Genomic DNA, 16,775 nt, shown 5'->3' on the forward strand with positions numbered 1-16,775 from the left:
ATAAAAAAAAAAAAAAAAAAAACGCTAAAGCTTTTCGCAATAGAATCTTCCTCCAAGTTCCAGAACAAGACTGTTTTTGTTTTCACAGGAAAGTCAGGCAAACACCATTGAATGTGCCAGCCTCGCGTCTCCGTGGACCCCGTCCTCAGTGCCATTATCTCCTGCCATGCCCCTCCGGAGCCCGAAAGAAAGTTGGCAAAGCGTTTAGAAAAAGATGCAAACATTGGACCAAACATTCAACCTTCATTACTCTTTCGCCACTTTGAAAGCCTCTCTGTGTCCTTCAGATCCCCGCCCTGCTCCACTCACTCGTGTTCTCTGGTTTTCGTCATCTTGAATGTACAAAAAAAAAGTCCAGTTCCAACGCTGGTGACTCCCTGCTCCCCCGCCCGTCTGTCTCTAAGGTGCTATCGGAAATACAGGCCCATCCGATTCGGCAGACTTCTCGTAAAGTTTCCGGTCTTCGACGCTCAGGTTTACCGTAGAGACTACCACACAACAAAGCCAGCCAGTTCAAAAAAAACAAACAAAGCAAATCAGGGTTTTTCTTTGATTAAAAGCCGTTCGAGAAACCGTCAAAGCTTGGATGTCAGTCTCCCTCCCTCTGCCATCCCGTCGTTTCTCTTTAATTCGCAGCCTTTTGTTTTGTTTTGTTTTGGCAGGGAGATCCGAGAAAATCCCTGGTTCTTACTACTACTTGAAGGATCTTTGCATCACTCACTGTTGAATGTCTTTATATGAAAATATACGTTTATTAAAGAAATAATAAGAGAAGTTTTGCTTTCGTTTTATGGTGAGCAGAGTTTTATGACAGATGTACAGTATTTGGTTTCAGGCTAAGCTACTTCAGGAAGGGTAGGGGGGCGCTTTTATTTTGAAACTTTTCCTGACCCGTTCAGATATTTCTCCTCCGCAGAAGTTGCACACATTTACCTGTGATGTCTTCATATGCATCCATATTTACACAAAGATGTACCTATCATTGCAGATGAATCTTTATATACAGTATAAGTCTATATGAAGCTAATAGAAGTGACAGCTGAAGGGTTGTTTTGTTTACCGACTGTTTTTCTTTTCCCCGGTAACGTTAAAAACCAAAGATTTCAGTTCTTCTAATGGAAAGGGACATTTCTTTTTCTTTTTCTTTTTCTTTTGTTTGGAAAGTCTGTACAACAGAACCCTCATTGATTGATGTCCAGATGATAAAAAGCAATTCTTTTAACTTGACCTGCAATCTGAACTGCAAACTGTTATTCTCGTGAGAATCTAAAAAAACAACAAAAAAATCTTTAAGTAATCTAATTTTAGCCCCTTTTTGTCTATTTGTTTTTCCTTCTAAAATATGCATTAAACTTATCAATCATGGGGTAATTTTTAAACTTTTACCAGTTAGGATAACTTAAGTTTTCTTATTCCATGTTAGAAATAAGCTCTATCTAAATGCAGCAAATATACAAGCTAGCAGCGACAAGTTTGAACTGTTTTAAATGTCTGTACTTGTGATTTTCTGCAGGATGATTTTTTTTAATATCACCTCAGCATGCAATATCCTCCTTGCTATCAACAAAGGGGTTCATGATGAAAGGAGGTCACTTTAGTGCATCAAACCCCACAGTTCAGGTGTTTCAGATCAGGCGCGGTTTTCTACTGGAAACAGGCGAGAGAGAAAAATAGAGTCGGAGACTTGCACAACAAACCAAAATATCACTTGAGTTTACCTTCACCGACTGTTTGGTTGAGTTTTCCAACGCGAAAACTTGACTTTTTACTTAAAAAAAAAACAACACTTCAGGAAACTGGCTCTTGGTAAATAAAAAGGTACAGAAGGTGCAGTCTCAGCAACAATAAAAGGTACAATAAAAGCCTGCCATCACCTTCTTTCTTTCCCCTGAGTGTTGAAGCTCACTACCATCCCAGGACTGTTAACAAAAGCAAACTTAAAAAAGCAACTGTCTGTTGTTACTCGACTATTACTCCTCACTCTGGAGCAGTTCTGCAAAGTTGTATTTGCAGAGAGGTTTGAATATGTTTGTGATTCTCACCGAGGAGTCGTGTCGTGTTCTTACCACTGCTTTTCTGATCACAGTACCCAGCACAGCTTTGAGGGGGAACAGCCCCCTAGAAATACACACAAACACACATATATATATATTAACATATATATATGAAACATTAAAAAAAAATAATTTTTAAGAACTGTATATGACACCCCTCCCCTCCTACTCTTTTGGACAGATCCAGCATGCATATTTGGTACTCTTTGACTGTTGTTTTTTGTGTATTTAAAAGAAAAACGAAGAAAAAAAAAAGATGTCTTGGGAAAACAACTGTTCTTTGTCTGTTTATGGTGTATTCAGATCTGAATTTTAATATTGCTAATTTAACATCACTGCTTTTACAGCTGAAAAATAAGGTCTGATCCCTTGGCGTCAGTTACATAGTGCTGTCAATGGGAACGCAGAAAGAGGGTCGGACGGATGAAGGGATCCAGCTGCAGCAAAGCGTTAAATGTTAGGATTTTATGCAATTATTTGAGCGTGCGGACGCTCTGCGTCTGACAAACAAGCAGCCAGACTTCCCAATCTCCAACCTGTGGGTGGATCTGTCATTCGTCCGGGCCTCTTTTTCGCTGTTCCCAGCTGCCATTCCCGCTCCAGGCTTCTCTTGGTATTTCTCTCTTTTACCTGCTTTATCCTTCACAAAAACACACCTTCCTTTCTCGTATCGGTTGGAAACTGTTGGTTGTAGATTCTGTTTCTCAGTGGAGCTCCACCATAATTCATTCTCTTGCAGAATAAAGAAAATATTTTGATCAAATACAAACAAAGCGTGTTTGGATTCTTATTGATGGCTTTGGGACGGGGACTGAGGATGACTCCAAACTAATGAGGAATTGGATCTTTGGATCGGAAAAAAAACAAAAAAAAAGCAGCTTTATCTCTAAATCTACAAAGGGTGAAAAGTGCAAAAAACAAGAATATTCACAAAATAGGATTTTATTGTAAATAATTGAACTATTGCAGCTTTAATATCTAGTTATGAAGCTATAATGATGCTGTACATACAAGCCTGAATCTGAATTTGTGTTTCTCTTATTGAGAAACAACCTTAGACTTTAACAACAAACATTAGATAAATAACCAAAATGAGTTTTTGAATGGAGCAAATGTATGAACCTCACTAAGCCAAAAAGAAATGACAGAAAATTTGAATTTGATCGATTTAAGATGTTTTTTTAACTAAATATAAATGGTACTAATTATGATACATTTGGGGTATTATTTGGTAAGTATGTGTTCACAACAATGTTTATTTAAGATGCAAAAATAAAAATGAATTTATGCATTTAGGGAAAATACACTTTATTTAACCACTGACTCAAATTTGATCTACACATTTTTTAGCAAGATTTTAAACAATTATTTATTTAATTTTTTTTTTCAATACAGCAAGTAGTCAAAAAATAACAATAGATTAGTTATTCTCACCATAAGGTTTTAAAATTTAGGAAAACTTTTTCCCGCCAAAATTGTTTTGGAGATCTCACGGAGGCAGCCATTTTGAAAAGAGCTGGAAAAGCCCTTCTACTGCCTCTAGTGGAATAATGGTGAACTACAGGGCAGAAAACATGGACCAAGTTATATACAGTGGGTTTTAAAGGAAAGCTTGGATCATGCTGATGAAATAGAAATGCGTGTATCAACGGTAAAAGGTTAAAGGTGAGAATTGAATTGAATGTGTTTAGAGAATAAGGAGAGATAAAAATATAAGATAAAATATAGACAGACTTTGAACAGCAGTCCCCGGCCTATATCACAATGCTTTCAGTCGTAGTTAGTTGGCAGCATTTGTCCTTAGCTGGGCTTTTTTTTTTAACAATTACAAATATACATAAAATGGGGATAAATTACCAGAAATAAAACAAAAACAATAGTTGTTAAAAAACAATAAGAGTGCTTAGAGACATCTCGTTTTAGTCCCACTCCAATCACGTATTGTAGAAACATTTCCAATGGTGCAGTTTTTTGAAGGAAAAAAAAAATGAAACAAAAAAAAAAAGAGGTGTCGTTTTCTAGGACAAATTCTGCAGATCTCCTAGATGAAAAGCATGAAAGTCAACTTCATGACACACCATTTGTGGATGACAGCTCAAAATGTACAAAATATACATTCAGGATATGTATGTTTTTTTTTTATAAAACATTCTTGTTTGTGTTACATTTTGGGTTTGTGGGTCTCTAAAGGCTCACCAATTTCAGTTAAGACAATATAAAAAGAAATTGCATCCTCTTAAAAGTCATTTCCAAAAGTTAAGTCTTAATTTTGACCTTAACCCCTTTGATGCAAATACACATCGTACCACTTCTATTGACCTTAACTTTGCATCTACATGAAAGCAGAACCGTAGCTGGAACTAACCTCAGGCATCAAGGGGTTAATACTAATCAAGTTCACAGAATCTGTTGCGCTTTGCAAAAACTCAAAGATTCAAACCAAAACGTGCTAGAGTGCATCTGAACCTGAAAGGTTCAAATAGATTGTGTGTGAGCTTGAGTGATTCTTCTCTAAATGATTCCTGCCTGCTGCATTAATTCAAACTGCAGCTCCGAGCTGCCCTCTCCACCAGCCCTCACTTATTAGAGGACCGTTCCTCCCAGCAAGAGTCTGCATCATTATTCTGCTCTATATAAAGTTTCATTCTGAGGCAGCGGTTTGAAAATGGAGGCCGTGGCCTCTCCGTGGATTTGCTGCACACACATCATGAAAACTCTGGGTGGGAAACCCCACGGGAGACCGCTCTTAAAAGTGTGGGCTTGTATTTGATCTACTCTCCCGTCTTCACTTCGGCACTTTGAATTACAAATTTCATTCAATTAATTTTGCATATTTCGCTCCATTTCCCCTTTTTGGGCGTCTTAATTAAAGGCGTGGGTGCGACTAAGAGCGGCTATAATTACGTCTCATGTAGAAATAAGACGGTGATTGAAAACAGGAATCCTTGATCCTAAATCGTGGTGGGTTAGGGTCTGTCTTGTGGAGGCAAACACGCGTGACGTGCGCTGCCACTCAAAACCATGGGCATGTGTATGCACGATTGAACACATACAATTACACTTAAAATATTCACAAAATTAGACAAATGTCATTAAAATGTTTTTCAGAATTATAAGTTAATGCATATTAGAAGTTATTTTAGTCCTTATGCTAATTTTCATATAAATACCTTCTATTTTATACTACCAACATTAATCAAAGTGATGTAAATGGGTAGTAACAAAGCTACATTGGGTTCAAAATAAACTGCTTATGTGAATTATGAAAATGTACTTTAAATTACAGCTTTAAAAAAAATGTTTTTAGTTTGTTTCTGAATATGCTTGACCATAATCCTTTGCATACTATTTGATCTTTATCACATTAGCATAATCCAAACATTCTGTAAACACCCATTGTAAATAACTTGGTTCATGTTTTCTGCCCTGTAGTTCATTGTCATTCCACTAGGGGCAGTAGACGGGCCTTTCCTGCTCATTTCAAAATGGCTGCCTCCATGAAAACTCAAAAACAGTTTTGTCGGGAAAAAGTTTGGCCGATTTTCTGAAATTTATGGTGAGAATAACTTATCTATTGTTACTCATATTTTTAAATAACCACTTGCCATATTGAAATGATGCAACATTTGTTTGTAATAATTCTTTATAATACAGTTACATGTTAAAAAATGTGTGAATCAATTTTAAGACAATGTGTAAATGAGGCACTTTTTTACTGAACATTCATGTCAACATTTTTAAATTGAACTAACAGTTGTGAGCAAAAACTTAATCACCCAACGGATCTTTATTTATACCTTCTGTTTATATAAAAACATGACATTGCAAATTACAGTACTTTTGAGAAATTTCATCAGGAGTTTAAAAAACATCTTAATTTTAAAAAAAAATCTGTCAATTTGTTGATGTCTTTATAGCGTTCAAACCTGTGTATCCCAACACTACCAATTTTTTTAAGGTCCAAGAACTTCTGTCAATGTTCCACTTTCAGAAAGTGTTGCACAGACACACTCATACAGCATGCTGTTTATTGCCCAAGATAAATATGTAATCTCTAGCTAACGTATAGAGTCAGAGAACTGCCCCAAAGATTCTTGAACTATCAAAATAGTGATGTTTCTGATGCAGTTACAAGTCTGGGATTTATGAACTATTTACAGATTTACTTTTTTCACATATAATATATATATATATATATATATATATATATATATATATATAATACAATAGATAAGAGGCAATACAAGTTCATCTATAGTAGAGTGTACTTAAAATTAAACTGATGTGTGGTGGATTAAACTTCCTCTGGTTTTATTTGTTAGACACAGTTTTACAATATTACTTTAACAATAACTACTGCTTGAATGGTTGATCTGTTATGACTAATGATTCACAGCTCAAATAAATAATGGAAAAAGCTTAACAACTCAATGTTACTTCAAGTCAATCACACTTCTATGTAATCAAACTGTCTAATTAGGAAGCAACACTCACTGACAATCAATTTCATGAGTTGTGTAAGTGGAATAGATAACAGGTGGAAATAATTGGTGAACAGTGAGACCCCTCCAATAAAGGAGTGATTCTGGATGGTGACCACAGACAACTTCTCCGTCCTTATGTTTTCTGGCTGATGTTTTGGTGACTTTTAAATGCTAACAGTGTAGTCACTCCTGCTGTACCATGAGACGGTGTCTACAACCGTCACAAGTGGCCCTGGTTATACAACGTATCCAGGACGGCACATTAATGCAATAAGGCTTGCTTTGTCTGTCAGCTTAGTGTCCAGAGCGTGGAGGCACTACCAGGAGACAGACCAGTACATCAGGAGAAGTGGAGGAGGCCGTACAATAACTCTTCATCAGGACCGCTACCTCCTCCTTTGTGCAAGGAAAAAACAGGAGGAACACTGCAAAACCATCTCCAGAAGGCCACAAATGTGCAAGTGTCTGCTCAAACTGTTGGACACAGACTCCATGACGTATGAAGGCCCAATGTCCACAGGTGGGAGTTGTGCTTACAGCCCAACACAGAGCAAGGGGTTTGGCATTTGCTACAGATCATCAAGATTGGCAAATTCACCGCTGGTGAGATGGCGTGGAGAACATTCTGCTCCCTGCAACACTGTCCAACATGACTGGTTTGGCAGTCTGTCAATAATGGTCAGGGGTGGCATTTCTTTGGAAGGGCGCAAGGCTCTCCATGTACTCACCAGAAGTAGCCCAACTGCCATTAGGCACTGAGATCAGATTCTCAGACCTCTTGTGAGACCCTCTGCTGGTGCGATTGGCCCTGAGTTCTTCCTAATACAAGACAAGCCTACACCTCATGTGGGAGGAGTGTGTCAGCAGTTTCTGCTGGAAGACGGTATTGGGGTAAAGGACTGGCCCACCCGTACCCCAGACCTGAATCCAATCGAGTACATCTGAGTGTCTCAGCCCATCCACCAACACCAGTTTGCACCACAGACTGTCCAGGAGTTGGTGGATGCTTTGGTCCAGGTGTGGGAGACCATCCACCGGGTCAACAAAAGCATATCCAGGTTGCAGGGAAGTCATACACACCGAGTCTCATTTTGATTTGTTTCAAAGATATTACATCCAAGTTGGTCAGCCTGTAGTGAGTTCACATCCAGACCTCCACAGACGAATACATTTATTTTGACGTAGCTGTGTTGTGAGCACATGCCACTATGAAAACCACGTGTCAAACTAAGGGCCCGGGGTCCAGATCCGGCCCTCAGGGTAATTCTATCCGACCCCCCATATCATTTTATTTTATTGTTATTAATGGCCCGATGTTATCTTCTGCTTATTTCTAACTTGTATAATTTTGGCAAAATTTAATTTTATGAAGAGTAAAATATTGAGTTATTCTGGAATAATATTCCTGCCTTTTTATCATTCATAGTTATGTTAAAAAGTTACGGTTTGAAGTTTAAAAAAATGGCATTCTGCTAGCTTTTTGGACTATTTTGATATTTACTAAGATTTTTTATGCTATTTTCTAGTTTAGCTAATATTTAAGCTACATGCTAGCTCTTTTAGCTAATTTAGGCTATTTTAAAAGTTCTTTTAGGCTATTTTGGAGTTAGGCTAATTGATAGGGTTGTACTTACATTTATCAAGTATTTACAACCCTATCACTAATATTTACATACTAGCTGTTAGGCTAATTTAGGCTATTTTGAAGTTTAGCTATTTTTTCAACTACAAGCAAGCTGTTTTAGCTAACATAAGTTTTCTCTTTTTTTTAGCTTTCTAATATTTTAGTCTAATATTTAGTTGGCTGCGTTTTTAGCTTTTAGTTTCTGTGATTTTTGCTATCAGCTTAAGGGTTTTTATCTATGCACTTCAGCGTTTTTAACTATGAATTTCAGTATCTTCAGCTATCAGCACTAGCATCTTCAGTGGACAAATTCAGCTTACAGCATGACTAGCATAAGCGCAGGTAATGCTATATATCTAGTTCGAAATTATGTTTCAAATTTTTAAAAATGTAGTTTTAGAGTGTTCAATAAATGTGTGATTGAGCTTGACACCACAAATTAAGATATTAATTTGTTCAGATATAGGATTTGCTTTATTAGTGTTCCCTTTATTCTTTTGAGCAGAGTATTTTAAAGACAAGCACTAATTTTGTTGCTCATCAAGAGGCAGTGGACGGGAATTTGACGCAGCACTACACAGGCTCGGTCGACTCTTTCAGAAGTGTTACACTTTTCTCCAAAAGGTGAGACCTATCCTCTGAAGCGACTTATATATGTATTACTTTTCTTCTTTATAATACATTTTTGTCTCCTGCATTGTATTATTCTGGTGTGGCCTCAGAATATTTTTCTTCTCCAACTACAATTTGTAAAACAAAAAAACGGAACAATCAAATTTTTTCTGTGGTTTGTGCGGTGGCCCGTAAGTGCCAAATCAAACCAACAAATCACTCAATGCAAAACCATATTAAAGACAATTTAAAAAACAAAACTATTAATGGCTGTTATAATCAAAACAGGCTTTGAGTCTTTGCAACATGAATACTTGCAGAAAACACAACAGTCATATTTTCTGCCTGCAGACTCAGAGTTGGCTAAAAGCTGAGGATTCTTCTTCGCTCCAAAGGGTCTGTGCCTTGCAAACCCTCATCCACTCTTCAAAGCACAGATGATTAAGACGCAGCAGCAGAGAGGAGCTGCGCTGGTTCAAATGGGCTAACTGGGATTTGCGCTGGAGTAATGGCTCTGAGGTCTGATGGGGACGTGCAAAAGACTTTCTAATGAGCTCTTTTCTGAAGGGGGGGAAGACAGAGTTGCACTTTTTTTTTTAAACCAAACTTCCCCTAATGAGTCTGCAGAGTTGGATCCAGCAGTAGTCAGAGCTCCACCCTCTACTGTGAAGCTTGGAGGTTTTCTTCTTCTTCTCCATTTCTTTAGTTGGAAAAAAAATATTAGTACATATAAAATAATTTTCAACATGAGAGTATGTTATGTTCTCACGCACACATAAAAAACAACTAAGTTGCAAATTTCTCTCATACTAAACAAATTTCATTCTCTTCTAACAACAAAACACGAATGCCTCTAAAATTTGATCCCTAAAATGCCGAACTAGCAGAGGCTGAGAATAAGTAGACAGTTGTAAGATGACATTTATGTATTCTTTGACACTGTTAAATCTTCTAATGAATAAAAAAATGTTTTATCTCCAAACTGCCTGACTGGCATTATAGAGGAAATGCACAGATTTCCAGATTTGTGGCTTTTTAAATGTAAATACCTTCAAATTGAACAGATAAAACATGGTTTTGTTTTTTAGTTCATAACTTTGTATATGTTTAGTTCCAAAATTTACATACATTTTTTAAAAAGCGAAAAGTAAAGAAAAAAAACTACATATTTACCTCAATGCAAAGAACTCTACTGAATTGTCCCTCATTGAGTAAAAAAAATAATCATGGGTCACAATTTTTGCAATTTTTTGTGACATCTGAAAGCTCAAATTCCCTCTAATCCCTAAATGCTAAAAAAAAACTATAAGGTATTAAAAACCAATTCGTACACCATACATTTTCTACACCAAATATGACATTACCCATTTCCAAACTAAAACCCTAATAAATATGACAATTTTTATAAAGAATCCTCAGTTTTCTGATGATGAAAACTTGGATGGTTTATGAAAAAAAATGCATATACATTTTTTCTCACATGAAAAATTGTTCAAAAGCAATGCACTGTGGTCTACATTTGCAATCTGTGGGAGGGGCCAAGTCACAGCCTTCTATCTCTGTCTGTGGGAGGGGCGGAGTCACTGACTGTAAATAAGAACTGGTACTTTTTCTTGAAATCCTCTTGCTATTCTTACCTTTTTTTAAATGATATTTTTCTTTATCAGAACTTATTCAAGTCATAAACTGACCAATCAGATGCCTCAGTAAAAGCATGTGTTGCCCGCTGGCACTTACCTTGAACGCTTGATTGACCGATTCTCCCGAGGGGTGTGGACTTTGAATAAGCTTACTCCTGATTGGTAACAGCTGACTCAGACCGACTGAAACCAATCATTGCTGACTGGCTCCAAATGGCACTGTCCATAGTGCAGAAAAATGGTCACTGAATTCAGTTTGCTGCTCCATCTCTATATACAGTCAATGGCTGAGTCACAGGTTGCTTCACCTGTCTGTGGGAGGGGCTATCAAGGCTGCTTGATCTAATCTAATCCAATTCTGCATGGCTTTTAAACGCTCCCATGATGTCTAATTAAAGAGCCAATCTGATGTTCAAATGTTGAACTGAAATTGATGTTGAATTAAGTCAAATATAGACATCAAAGTAGTGGACCTAGTTTGCACATCATAAAGATCTCCAAAATTGATTTTTGACAACAGACGGACGTAATAGCCTATATACTGGATATGCACGTCCATGTGAAGCATGAGTGGATTGTTTAGTTTAGAAAGCTGACCCAACTCACTGACACTCTCTGCATTTCACTGCTGTTAGAAAACAATGTATTGTCTGTAATGAAATGTGTTGGCGTTGGTCACATTCTGTAGTTGTTTGACTTTTGAGACATTTATTTAAATAACAAATATGTAGTCACACTTACCAACATCCCCTTTTTAAATTTTTGTGTTTTATTTCATTTAAAAGCTTCCTTATCCAAAGCTGAACCAGAAATCCTGTCTACTGGACTATATAAACTGAAATTGTTTAAATCAATACACTAATGTATGCATACATTACTAAGTGTTTACAATGTTAAGTCTGAGTGTGTGAAAGAACACTTACTGGTTCCTGACCAAAAAAGGTTAATTTACATTTAAAGAGGGAAAAATGACAGTTGCAATGGACCTAGAACCTTTCAAGATTGGGATTATGTAGAATAAAATCAGCTTTCACTGCCATTAATGTTCTGCTGAACTGTCCTTGTTAATGTGATGGCAAATTTTGCCATGAATGCGACTTCAGGCTCTGATCTTAAATGTTTAAAGGCTGCAAACAGGTCACAGAGATTATTTTTTAACTCATGTTCGTTCTGCATCTTAAGGAAAATCAATGAAATGTAATCTTAACAGAGCAGTTAAAGGTGACTGTGAGAGCCAGGTTTTACCTGCATGCTTCTCCAGAACACAAGACAAACAATAACAAACAGGCAAACTGGAGCGCTGCCATCCTCCTCCGACCCGACTGAACTCTAGGCCTGGTTTTAAAGCAGGAGCTGTCACGGTCTGCAGCTCAGGACCCATTACTGAAACAATTAGTATATTTCCTTAGCACTCAACTATGACTGCCAACAGGACAAATGTCCTAGAAGCCTTTCAGAATCTGGACATAGTTGATTCTTTAAAAGTCTCCACAGTCATCCAGGTCTTCTTGATTCTCCTGCTACTAACCCAAACAGAAAGAACCTGGCTGAGACCCATTCAGCCCAAAGCCAGCATGGATCAGCTGTTTCCGGTAAGCTCAACCAGATGGCAAAGAGGGATCTTCACATTTAAGAGGATGGCAACGTGGACAGAGATTCTAAAACAGCCACACTCTTGTTAATATGGTTTGTTCTAGCAGATGTGGTCTCTAAACCTGCATTAGTTCAACAGAAACAAGGCTGCACATCTCAGCATGTCAGTTAACAGATTATTTTTGGACTCCAGTGAAACCCAGACGTGCAGCAGCATGAGGGTGAGATTTCTGCACAGGTGCAAATGTCAAGGGTCAGGCCAACAAGTTGGAAAACCTTTCAGTTTTCATCCTGAGAGTCCAAATATAAGGGATTCCAGAATGCAGATTGAATATTTTGACAGAGAAACACAAATGTAGAAAGATTTGTGATAGCTTTTAAACCAAAAGATTGGGAACTATGACATTGTAAACATAAGTATAAAAAGCATGAACTATATTTGAGATCTGGACAGAGTTCCCCCCCGTTCCCAATAGGAAGTATTTTTATGATGCTTTTCTTTTCTTGGAAGTTATTCAAGTCACACATTGACCAACCAGATGCCTCTGTAAAAGTATGTGGTCTCACGTGAAACGATCACTTCATGGCCTTGGTGTGAAATCTGCCGTCAGCTTTACTGCTGCAAACAGGCTTTCACTCCTCCCAGCAGAAATCCTGACAGCAGACTATTGTTCACAGGTCCAGAAAGTGTTTAGCTGCTGCAGTCCAGACAGCAAACCTCCACTTTATCTCTAGAGTATAAAGTAGATGTGCACTGCAGACAAATACATACTCACAGCTTTGCCGTCTAATGTAATTAACGTCAGATTTAACCATTATTTCCTTCCCTGTTTCCAAATGCAGCCCTAGAGAAAGCCCACTAAAATTAATTAATCTTGTGTGGATCTCTCCAGCACCAGTGGGGCTTTGGGGAGCCCACAGAACCTGTTAAATGCCGTTACTCACAGACCATGCAAAGAATCTGATACTGGCACTGCAGACTAAGACTTAACCGTCTTAGGTATTGAAGCTGGTAATACTAATGAGACAAAACCTGGAAAGAAAGGGCATAGCTGCATATCATCAGTGTGATGATAACTCGCAACACGATTCTCTCAGAAAACTTGCGTTGGACGTCTCTTTCAATGCATCAAACTCTATGTTCAACACTTGTCCAAAAATGTGTTTACAAACTTGACGCTCCAGAAGAGAAGTACAGTCAAACGTTTTTAGCGTCGTCCCTACACAGAAGCATTACCAAATATCTAATTTACAATGTATGGAAAACACAGATGATGCTGAGAGATCAGGTTTATTTATTTGAAGAGTTCTATAAAAGTGTTGGTAATTACATCTCTATGTCTGCAATCATGAGATCATTCAGAGACTCTCCCAGTACAGTGAGGTTCACCATCGACAGCATGAGCTTTGGGTGAATGATGGCTGCTTTCAGCAGTACTTCTGTCTCTCGATGACCCAGTTGGACGTCCAGCATTAGTCGGAGGAGAGCAAAAATGAGAATAAGAACAGAATCAAAATATATTTGTATTCTCTCAATGCAAAGAAGAAAACTATAATGAAGTTCAGAAGGAGAACAATCAGATTCTGGATCAGATATCGGTCTTTGACTCCATCCGAAACTCGAGAAGCATTGCAGGATCTCATCTGTACATCGACATAACATTAGATTGGAAATGGTTTATTTAATAATGCATAAACAAGACAACCATACAAAGGCATATCAAACAGAATAATTAGGCACCTCTGCTACTCGAATCACATTCAGCATGAATGTAGCTTCTGGTTTTACGAAGTGCATGAGCTCCAGCACAGAGCCTTGGGGTTCTCCTGTGGAAATAAGTGAGCTACTGTATTCAACAGGCTTCTAGTGAAATATTCCTTAAGTCAAACAAACTTGCTTCAAGAGTCACACTTGTAAGAGTCTGAAATGTTCACCATTCACATCTGCCAATAGCACTCAACTGCCGCTTTTCACCGAAACGAGCAGCGTCATCAGTCCTTTGCTTCTTGAGAAATACAAGTTTGATGATTCTGATCCCAGGCTGGAGCAGTCATTTATTAGGTTGGCTTCTCAACAAGGAAACCTTTCAACCTTTCACTCCTCTCAGTAATTACTGCTTGGCTTTCACAGGCTGCCGTTTTCCTCTCAGAGTGATGGCTGAGTGTCGGGGAGAACTGGAGCGAGCTCAGTGTTTGTGTTTAAGGAGCCGTTAATTAAAATGCTTTCACAAGCTAATGGGACTCTTAAATGGTGCTTAGCATTTTCCATTGGAAACTCAAAGCAGTTAATGTTAAAGTATTGGGTGCAGACATGTCATTAAGGGCTTAACTTAGGCTTCTGAAGAGGGGATGGGGATTTTTTTTTTTTCATTTTTTTGTAGCAATTTAGATATTACAAACTAATCATCATTTAATAATATTTAGTTATGTCATTTTTAGGTGGATTTGCATTTAGACTCATAATTAAATGGTTTTACTGCGATAAAGAAAAGAGGAAAGTAACTTTTTGGTTAGCATTTGCATAGATCATTTATACTTTGGCCACAAGCTGTGGTTTATGAGTGAACAAATACAAACATGGAGACGAGCTGCTTAAATTAACTTCTTGTACTTGGTGAATGGAGTTTGTATTGGAAATGAATGTTGAAGTTCACTCTTTCCAACACGAGAAAAGGCTCAATGAAGCTTGAACAGCTGCTGGGAATGTTTGTATCAATGAGCTAGGTGTGGTCACATGATCCACATTGTTTGGGGGGGGGGGGGTCTTTTGAGATTCTTATTTCAGCTCTGTAGTCTTTGCTGTTACCAGGATTTGACCTGACGAATCCTTAAAGCGGCTGTGAAAAAAATAAAAATAAGTAGGTATAACAAATGAACCAATCAGTAGCTAGAACACGCCCAGCTGTCATCTGTCCTTCTTAAGGTTAAGACCCCTCTCGGGGCATAATTTTGATTCTAAAAATAAAATACTGTACAGCGTTTCTTCATTCCACACCTTTCATACCTGTGAACGGTGAAATCCACAAAGTAAGAATATAATTATTTTAAGGGAGTAAAACTCCTCACTATACACACTTAATACACTTTTCTCAGACAGACATGAACAGTTTTACATGTTTCCTTCTTGTTTAAACTCTCAAGCCTTCATACAAAATAAGTCCAGTTTTACAGAATGAAAACAAAGATCCAATTGGGATTTAATATTTGTGTCAATTTGGAGAGCACATAAGTGCTGGAGATACAATACAGATGGCTTTGATTAAGGTCTCCAGTCAGTCAGGACACATGCATTAATTGAACATGGATTAATTAAAAAAAATCTGCATAACAGCAAGATCGTGAAAGATAAACAGTGAGGGACCAGCGTCATAAAGTTGATGCCCTGTACATATATAATAGATCATGGTTGCTTTTACAGTGTAGTGAACTGGGACTGACTGTAAAAAAAAAAGAGGTTATTTGGTGAACTGTCCCACTTTGGGTTAGTTTAATTTACAAATGGGGGAAAGTGTTACCTCTTGTTGCAAACCATGGACATGTAGATGAGAGTATGGTTGAATCAAGCTGCATGTCTGAAGCTACAGACACAGCAGACATGTAACGTAAGGCGAGAACACGCTAAACACGAGTTTTTGAATGGACTGCTGTTCACGCTGCACAAGCAGGGAGGGGCTTCTTCTTCTTTTCTACTGTTTACTTAGGGTAGGGGTGTCAAGCTCAATCGCACAGCGGGCCAAAATCCAAAACACAGCTTAGGTCGAAGGATGAACAGAATAAACATTTATTTAACACACTAATACTAAATTTTTAAACTTAAAAAAGTGTACATTTTTAAATAACTATAGATAAAAACAGGCTAATTATTCTAAAAAAACAACTTAAACTTAAACCTTAAATAACTTTAGATATTTTGACCTCCATAAAATGTATTCTGTCATGATTATACAAGTTAGAACTAAACTAAATGTTAAGAAAAAAAAAAACAAATTTCTTTCCTTTATGTCATTTTGATCATATTGATCTCTCAGCCTCCATAATTGTAGTGTTGACTGAATATGTAACGAGCACAAGGTAACAGTCTGTTAATAACAATAAAATAAAATTGCCCGGGTCTCGACTTTGACACATGTGACTTGCATGTTCACCACCTACAGTTAGAAGAGGGTTGGTGCAAAATGTTGAAACAATTCTTGCTCCAGGCTTTTTCTCTCACAGCTCTATTCCCATATATGAAAGACTTGGCCATAAACCACATTTCAATTTTCAAACAATTGACAAGCTTTTGAAAATGAAAAAGGACGTCATCCATACGTCACTGCCAAATCTGAGTCACTAATTGGTCAAAGCTAGTTTAACTGGCAATGCGCGTTCAATGGACTCACATTTTTAAAGTAGAGCTGGAAAACAATGATAGAAACATGCATAGCTACGCATGAATGCAGGAGTTTCAGAAATGGGAGCCCGAAACCCACATGTAAGCATGTTTACATAGGCTTTGCCTTGGAGCTTGAAGGTAAAAGAACTGCAGTTTTGTCCTAAACCAAACCTTCTCCTTCACTGTCAGATTCAGAGACACCAACCGTTCAGAAGACAAGTGCTCAGTGTTTCAGAGCGCAGACTGAAACCTTCTGCTCTGTAAAAATTAACACCTTGAGGCTGAAAATGTGAACAAGAACTGACTTTTTCCTTTAAATTTTCACATCTGACAGATAAATTACTGCCGTACTGTCACAATCCTGCGGTTTACCTTACTGCCAAGAGTAGTTTT

Source organism: Oryzias melastigma, linkage group LG4 (assembly GCF_002922805.2).
Source record: "Oryzias melastigma strain HK-1 linkage group LG4, ASM292280v2, whole genome shotgun sequence".
Lineage (NCBI taxonomy): Eukaryota > Metazoa > Chordata > Actinopteri > Beloniformes > Adrianichthyidae > Oryzias > Oryzias melastigma.